Below are 9,014 nucleotides of genomic sequence, written 5' to 3' on the forward strand. Positions count from 1 at the left end.
CTCATTTTCAAGAAATAAATACTGTGTAGATACTTTCTTTATTTAATAAAGATAATTTTTTAAAATAATGTATTCCTCCCAAGCTATTCATTTTAGGAGAACATAAACTGATAGTGAAACTTGAACGAAGTAATCCCCCCCCAAAATGAAAACTCTAAGCCAATTTCACACACGAATACAAAGGCAAAAATAATAACATATTAACACATCAAATCTAACAGCATATTAAAAGAAAAATAGTCTTAACAAATAGGGTTTCTTTCCAGAAGGAAAATCAGGTTCAACATTCTTTTAAATTCATTACTGCAATTCATCAAGAGGAGAAAGGAAATTTTTTAAGAAGAATTTTGAAAAAGCATTTGATAGATTCAATCTCTGTTTCTTACAGTACATCTCAGAAATCAGAGGACCATCCTCAACATGACAATGGGTATTTATCAGAAATCACAGCAGCAGCATATATAGCAAATATAATGTAAATATGTTCAATAGTGAACTGATCGTAGCACTCCCAGCACAGTCAGGGAAGCAACCAGGTCCTCTACAAGACTGAGGTATTCAACACGTCTATACCCTACACGGTTCATATAGAAACAGATTAAAAAAAAACATCTTGAAGAAATCTGGAGGAAAATGAAACTGGCTCCTGTATATCTCATAGGCTCACTCTGTTACTTTGTAAATAAGGATGTTTGAATCATGATTATGGACATTTTCCTATTACTCCAGGTCTTTGCCATGGGGCAGGCCATCTACACCATCTTTATAGGGTACAAACTCAAGTAAAAATTCCACCACATGTGAAGACTCAAGGACTTTATCTAGGTTTGAATTATCTGTGGGTCTCAAACCAGATAATAAAACTATTCTCTACTAATAGCTGGATGACTGATTTCTGAGAATATGACATTTGAAAGTTTTGCAACTTCTTCAGGCAGCAAAACTTCCTTGTACTTCTGATCTCATCAGAGTTTAGATAAAGTGGGACTTAGTTTATAAGCCTGAACATTCAGTTTGGTTTCAGTAAACATGAGTATAAAGTAACATCATTGTTAGTCTCTGAACCTTCTTTTCATCTATCATCCTTTCTATTACTTCTTGATGATGTAGAATCATGCTAACAAGCTGTGAAATTCCTAAGTCCTGAATAGATTACTACTTTTGCTGGGTAAAATTATGAATTTACACTTTTTTCTCACTCGACTGTTTTAGTGAGAATGTTTCTTCAGCTGAATGTTTTACACAGTCCCTTCTATAAGAATTTTATTGATCTGCAAACACAAGTAATAATTTGTAAAATCCCTTCCAGCTTCTACAGCAGATAAAAGTTTACAGAGCAATTCTCATCTGAGTTCAGAGCATGCTGGTTTGCTAACATCCTTTGGAAACAGATTTTCCAGATACTCTGTATTCTGTCAACAATATTCATTGTTTTCAAAAGTTAACTAGGTAGTTGATTCTTCATTTCTTCCTAACTCCATGATTAATTCAAAGTATCTATCTGTCTATTCATCTATCCATCTATTCATTTATCTGTATCTATCTATATCTATCATCTGTCTATAATCTACCTATCTGTCTGTATTACCTACTTCCAGAAAAGAAAAGCAATTTACCAAAAACAAACAAAAGGAAGGGGGCAATAATACCATTATCCTTTTATCCTTTACTTTCTGTGGTGATGATTGGGGAAAGGGTAATGGCGATGATAACCATACCAAGAAATGGATGCTAATGTCAATTGGTCAGTTGTTCCATTCAAGCCTAAAATGTAACTCCAAATCCCATAAGATCTAAATCCCATAAGAGTCAATGAAGAAAAGGAAAAATGAGTTGCCTAGTTTAATTATGTTAGAAGAAATCAGTGTATTTTATCAGGAAACACGATCTTTTTCCTTAGCTTTACATTCTTAGAGGTATGTTTCCCTTGGATCTTTCAAAGAAATTGAATGACATAATAGATGGGTGGTGCCTTCAACAGCCATTGCTAAAGCCAAGCTCCCTAAAAGACAAGGTACACAAGTAAATCCTAATCCTGTGTACATGTTCACACAAAGAGCTAAACTGTCATGTCTCCAGCCTGACATGATGTGGGGGAGAGCTTAGAGAACCTGAAAGAAAATGAGGGTGAAGTGTGTTTTAGTCTAGCTGCTGCAGATGTTCATGACCATTCCTGAGGCTTTGTTCAAGAAGGAAAGCACAAAGAGTTTGGGCTTAAAAAGTAATCTCTGAGAATTGAGGTGTGCTGGGAATTATGAAACACATCTTCCTAAGTAAACCTGATTCCAGAAATGTATCACGGCCCCAATTCCCTGGTGACTCTCTGCTCTTTCCACAGTCATCTGGTACATGTCAATCCTCAATAAATATTTATTGAGTAGATAACTCACATTCTATCAATAGGTCATTCTAATAATGACTCATTTTTCTCTCTGCATAAATTCTTACCTGCGAAATAGAAATTTAAGGACGCCACTTTCCAATGAGAAATGCTGATCGCATGCCATTTGTTGGCAGTTGAGTGAAGAGTTCAGCCTTTCTGAAATGTCTGTACATTTCCAGTCCTTTGCACATCATAGACTACTTACAAGAAGTCAGCGGGATGCCTGCTGAAAGGCCTGCTTCTCCCGGGAAATACCAATTTATAGGGTGCTGTGTCTTTACCTTGAGGAAGCCTGTTGGCAAATAGAAGCTCAAGGTGGTAAAATGAAGAGCACTTAAAGGTCCCACCCAAGACCTTATTCTGCTCTTAGTGAAGAGCACCTCAATTAATGGGGAATCTATTTATTTACATTGAATGAGATCTCTCCTCTGGGTATTTGATTTTTCTGAGAGAGGTTATTTCAAGGCAGCCTCTTATCAGGCCTTCCAGGCCTTCCTTCAGTTGTATCTTTCAGCCCTAATGTTTCTTGTTGGAAAGTGCATTTTTAATTGCCTAAAGTTTTGACTCTTCCTTTGTTTCTGTTTATTATTCATTCATATATCCATTCATTCATTCATTCATTCATGATTTGATTTGATGTACATACATTGCATATCTAGGTAATATACGCACTACGGAGGCCCAGTGAATAAAATACAGCCTTTCTTCTCAATGGTATTGTAGGAGCCAGTGTGTCCAGTGGTCAGTCCATCCACAAGGAGGAAGTGAGTGCCCTGGGAACACAGTGAAGAACTAATTATATCCAATGTGGGGAGAATCAAAGGCAGCTTCACATAACTCAGACAAACCTAGACTTCAGGATATTCTATAAAACAACTAATCAATACCCAACCAAAGAGTTGAGGTCATGAAAGAAGGACTGAGAAACCATCACAGTATGCAGGAGACAAAAGTAACATAGCAATTAAACGCAAAGTGGGATCCTGAATTACTTCCCAGAACAGAAAAAAAGACATTTTGAAAAAATCTAGTGAAATTCAAATAAGGCATTGATTTAGTTAAAAGTATTCAATTAATGTTTATTTTTTTTGTATTGAGCATTGAACTATGGTTATATGAGATTTTTGAATTAAGGTAGACTGATGGAAGGACATACAGAGACTATCTGTACTATTTTTGCATCTTTTCAATAATTCTAAACTTATTTAAAAATATAAATAAAAAATAGTTTCACAGAGGAGGTGTTATTTAAATGGTACTTTAAAATATATAATTTTAAAGATACCAGTGAGAAGAAGAGATCATAAGTGGCATGTAAGAGTATGTTTTAAAAAGAGCCAGGTTGCTATGGCTGCCCAAGAGATGTGTAGAAGGAGGTATTTGAAATAACATTGCAAAATTATGCATAGTCTATAATGTTTGCAGGTGGTAATGAGGTCATAAATTGTTCTTGAACACAGCAATAATACTTGAACCAATTTTGTTCAAATTGTACCCCAAAAAGTACCCCAAAAAACCATGTTTTAATCCTGATCCAATCTTGTGGGGCCAGACCTATGGTTTAGGATGGGAAATTTTGATTGGCTTCTTTCCATGGAGATATGACACACTCAGTTGTGAGTGTGACCCTTAGGTTAGATTACTTCCACACAGATGTGACACACCCCATTGTGGGTATGGCCTTTTATTAGGTGAAGATGTGACTCCACCTACGTCTTGATTAGTTAATACAGTCCTTTAAAGGGGGAGACATTTTGGAGAAACTTCAAATACAAACACTTGGAGAACAATTTCTTCAGAGCTGATAGAGGCATGGATGTTTGGAGTTGCTCGGAGTGCCAACAGAAAGAGCAGATGCCTAGACATGGGCAAAGCTCAGCAGATGTCACCATGTGCTCTCCCATGATATGCTAAGCAAGCCATAACCCAGAATTGTGTCCCTGAGGAGCTAAGTGAAAGCCCATAGACACTCAGAGAGAAAATCACTGGCTGGAAGCAACAGAATTTGGAATAAGGACCAGCAGATGCCAGCTACATGCCTTCCCACATGACAAACATTGGCCTTTCTTGAATCAAGGTGTGTTTTCCTGGATGCCTTAGTTTGGACATTTTTTCTGGCATTGGAACTGTAAACTCATAATGTAATAAATTCCCTTTATAAAACTGCTCCATTGCTGGTATTGTATTCCAGCAGATTTAACAAACCAAAAAAAACCATAATTATCAATAACATTCAGAAATGAAGAGAGAGTATGGGAGGATGAATTAAAAAGGGGTAAGAATACCAGTTAGTTGCTGATACAGTTAGGGTGATAAAAGTTAAAATTCCTTACCTAGAGATTGTGGTGGGTGGAAAAGCAAGGAAGGTTTGAGAGCCATTCTTAAAGGGTTAAGAAGAGAGGACTTGCTGACCCAAAGACCACCCTATTCACTACCCCTGCCTTTTGGTCATTATCTGTGCATTGTTGGTGATGGAAAGAGGTAGGGGTCTGGCCAATAAAAGATGTTGAGATAGGCAAGGAATCCAGTGTCCACTCTTCCTCTTCCTCTTCTTAGGATGAACAATATAGATTAATAGGAGAAATCCTCAGGGCACTTCCAAATTGGGGCTTCTTAACCTTCAATTTTCTATTTTCCAGGCTTCACATTAGTTAAGTGTGAATGAATCAGACTCATATGGAGATTATTTCTCTTAGTTTGACGTGCAAGTTTAACATTTGTAGAGGGAAAGGATTTTACAAAATGTGTTTGGGGTTTTGTTCAGTGGAAAAACACTTGAGAAATAGTTGGAAGTTAATGGAATGCTTCTGGGCCCTTCAAATCATTGTTTAGGTATTTCAGTTTCTGGAGCATAGCCATCTTCTTAGAATCTAGAGAATCTCCAGACTTAATGATGAATCCAACAGCGTCTACTGAGTAAGCATTGGTAAGCTATCAGAATGTCCAGCAAGAGGGCTCTCCTGGAGACCGCTCCACACCTCACTGGATTCTCTGAGAGTGCTGACATCAGGCGCTGGATTAGATTCCTTGATCTCTTGCAGTTGCCTTCTGATCAGCAGTACAGGCAGACAAAGATGGCAGCCAGGCAGCTTCCAAACTCTGGGAGTTATCAAATCAACATCAAAAGTTGCAAAGCACCTTGAAGGCAGATGATTTCTGGATTACAGAATTGGGAAGAGCTAGTGAGACTTGTCTATGGCCTGGGAACTGCCATTTTTTGAGTCTGAGAACTAGAACTTGAGGCATGGCAGGCCATCTGAGGACACTCCAGCATGTGGGACACTATGGCTGTGAGCGGCTGGCTTTTCTCTGATGACAGCCTCAGCCCTCCCTTCTAGAACAAAATGTGAAGAGGAAGAAGCTGTTTAAGCAGATGGTGGAATGTGGCGATGGGAGGCTGTTTCGATTGAGGCTTCTATAAACTTGACTGTCTCCTCGGAAAGAAATGTGGTGGGGACTGGCCAGACCCAAAGTGCATCGCTGGGAGAGAGAGGCAAATGGCTAAGGAAAGAAGGTCAGTAGATGAAAAGGAAAAGGAGATGGGAAGAGGGAGGGAGAGGATGAGACTCCTGGTGTAGCCCTTCACGTAACTTTTTAAAACACAGTTGTTGGAATCAAAACAGATAAGGACCAAGTCCCTGCAGCACTCACTGTGTTAGCTGGAGCACCGAGACTGGCCTCGCTGATGTCATGCGTCTCATCCATAAGAGGGGACAATGAAGGCGTCCTTCACAGGGCTTCTCAGCAAGAGGATGTGTGCAAAGCACTGGGCACATTGCCAAATGCAGGATCAATACAAAAATTAATACTAATAATAATGAGCACAGAAAGAGAGGCAATTCTCAGCATGTCAGTGGCAGGGGAGAGTCAGAGCATGGAGAGAAAACGCCGGCAAGGCAGACAGGGAGTCCTCTCCCTGCTTTTCCCCCCATCATGAACCGAAACCTGCCTGTGTTTTGGAGATAGACAGGCTTGGAGTCAACATTTCCTTCCCTTCCTAGCTGTGTAGATTGAGGCATGCTGCTTCTTCTTGAGCCCCAGAGCTTGCTGCTTGCACTGTGGGGCCACAGGCAGCTCGTGGTTGCGTCAAGCTCCCCTTTGGGCCCTCTTGGGCAGAGTCCCCGGTGATTTGGAACCACAACTCAAGCCCACCCCCTCTTCCTTTCTTTCTCTCTTCCAAAATTAAAGTTTCTTTTCTCTCTCTCTCTCACTGTGTCTTTTTTATTTGTCCATCTCCACTGCATGCAGTAAATTCTTAACATTTTTTTCAAGAGAGCAGTTTTTTTACTGGTAACTTATATACACTATAGTTTTCCACTTTAACCACTTTTAAATAAATAATTCAGCACTGTCAATTCTTTCAACAATATTGTGCTACCATCCATGCTGTCCATTACGGAAACTCCATCACTCCAAACAGAAACTTTGTTCCCATTAAAAATTAACTCTCCACTCTGCCCCTCTGTAGTCTACTTTCAGTCTTTATGAATTTTCACATTGTACTTACTTTATATAATTGAAATCACATTCAATTTTTCCTTTTGTGTTTGACTTATTGGTTATTAACATTTTGAAATGTTATCCTGAGCCAAAACCAGCAAATAAGATGCCCAGCAAGCTGGCTCTTGGGAGTTAGTTGTTACCTTGAGAAGCCAATTTAAGATCCAGTAAGATGAGGCAGCAAGATGGCAGTCTGCCCTGGAAAGAAACGCCTGGGGAAAGGTTGGAGGTGGTGCTGACTTCAAGGAAAACCCTCCCTCTCTCAGTCCCTGATCAGATTAACCGTAAGAATTACACCCATTTTGTTCACATGAACTAAAAATATTGAATTACTCAGAGGCTTCCAATATTTTCTTTTTCTTCAGAATCAAATTATAAAAGTTAGTCAGAAGTATAAGATCTATCCTTTAGTTATAAAAATTGACATTTAGGGCAGGGACATTGAAAGAAAAATGAAAGCAAAAAGAACAAGTTCAATTTCACCACCCAAATGAGGCTGTTTGACATGATTTTTAAAAACTAACACACACGGATGGTTAAAAAATTCAGAAAGCATAGAAAAGTGCAGAGTCTAGTTCCTGCCTTGAAAAACGATATTATAAATTATATATTACATATTTTTACTCACACATGCTATCTTCACATATGTCCTATATTCTTTGGTTAGATGTGGATGTTAATCCTTTTTCTATATTCTATTTATTTGGGCATTTCAGGCCATAAATTCTCTGTGAGCAATTTTAGCAATATCCAAAACTTGCAGTTTCAATCTTTGCTTTGACTCAAGAATTTTTAAAATAAAGTTTTTAAATTTCCAGAAGATGGGGTTTGTCAGTTTCCAGCTTCTTTGCATTGAGGTCAGAACTGGATTCTGAACTATTTACACTTCTTTTCATTTACTCAGGATTTTTCTGTGGCCTAATAAATAGTCAAATTAATTTGGCAAATTGTTTGCTTTCTGTTATCAGAGACATATTCTAACATATATACCTGTCAGTTATGTTTCGCAATTTTTAAGTTTTCATCTTCCACAGCAGGCTATCAAAGTACTGTCCCAGGACCAGCAGCATCAGCAGCATTACCTGGGAACTCCTTAGCTGCAAATTCTTGACATCTACCTGGAGCAAATGAAACTCTGGGGTGGGGTCCTGCAAGCCATAGTTTAGCAAGTGCTCTGGGGATTCGGAAGCTCACTCAAGTCCCAGAACTACTGATTTACTTTCTTACTAGTTTGTGAATTCGTATGCACTCCATCATTCTTGATTTCACAGAGATGAGTTAGTTTCATACTACTTCTGTTTCCTTTTGTTGATTTATTCTTCAAGTGCCTGATGTTTATGGTTTCTGGATTTTATTCCCCTTTGATATTTGGTGCATAAAATGCAATCACATTATCAATGTGAATTGGATCATGATGTTATTTATCTCTTTCTGTCCTTTTAAAAATCATTTTCTGATTTAACTTTACTCTTGCCTAATATTATTATTGTGCCCTCTAGCTTTCTTTTCATAAGTATTTACCTGGTAAATCTTTGCCCATCCTTGTTTTAATTGTATCTCTTTTATGTACCTCATGCTGCTAAGTCTTTCTTCTTCCAATAAGTACGTGTATCTTATCTACTTTTGTGTTATTTCATCCAAATGGAAAAATCACATTGTAAATTTTATCTTTTCCATGTTACCAGCTTAACTTGGAAATTTTTGTTTATTTTCCATATATTCTTTATTTCCCCCCTTTACTATAGAAATTTCCTTTCATTCCCTTCCCTTCCATTTCTTTTCCTTTCTTTTATAGTGTTTGCAGTCTATATATGTTTGCTTTCTGGTAATTTGGGAGATTTATAGTATATTTTTAGTTTGTCTAGTGGCTGCCGATATTATTAATATATTATACCTAAACCTCTATGCCTTAATTTAAGAAATGTAATCTGTAATCTATAGATTTCACATGCCTGCACTGGTTCACTATACTATTGTTCTCAATTTCTTGTCAGTGTTGCCTTTACTATATTAATATACTCAAAAGTTCTTTAAATTAGGCAATGTGAGGAAAGATTTATTTTTCTTCCATGGTGCTGAGAAGAGCTGGAATGGAAGCTCCTAATCAACCACAATGATTAGATCTCACTGG

The sequence above is a fragment of the Tamandua tetradactyla genome, chromosome 1 (genome assembly GCF_023851605.1).
Source record: "Tamandua tetradactyla isolate mTamTet1 chromosome 1, mTamTet1.pri, whole genome shotgun sequence".
NCBI lineage: Eukaryota > Metazoa > Chordata > Mammalia > Pilosa > Myrmecophagidae > Tamandua > Tamandua tetradactyla.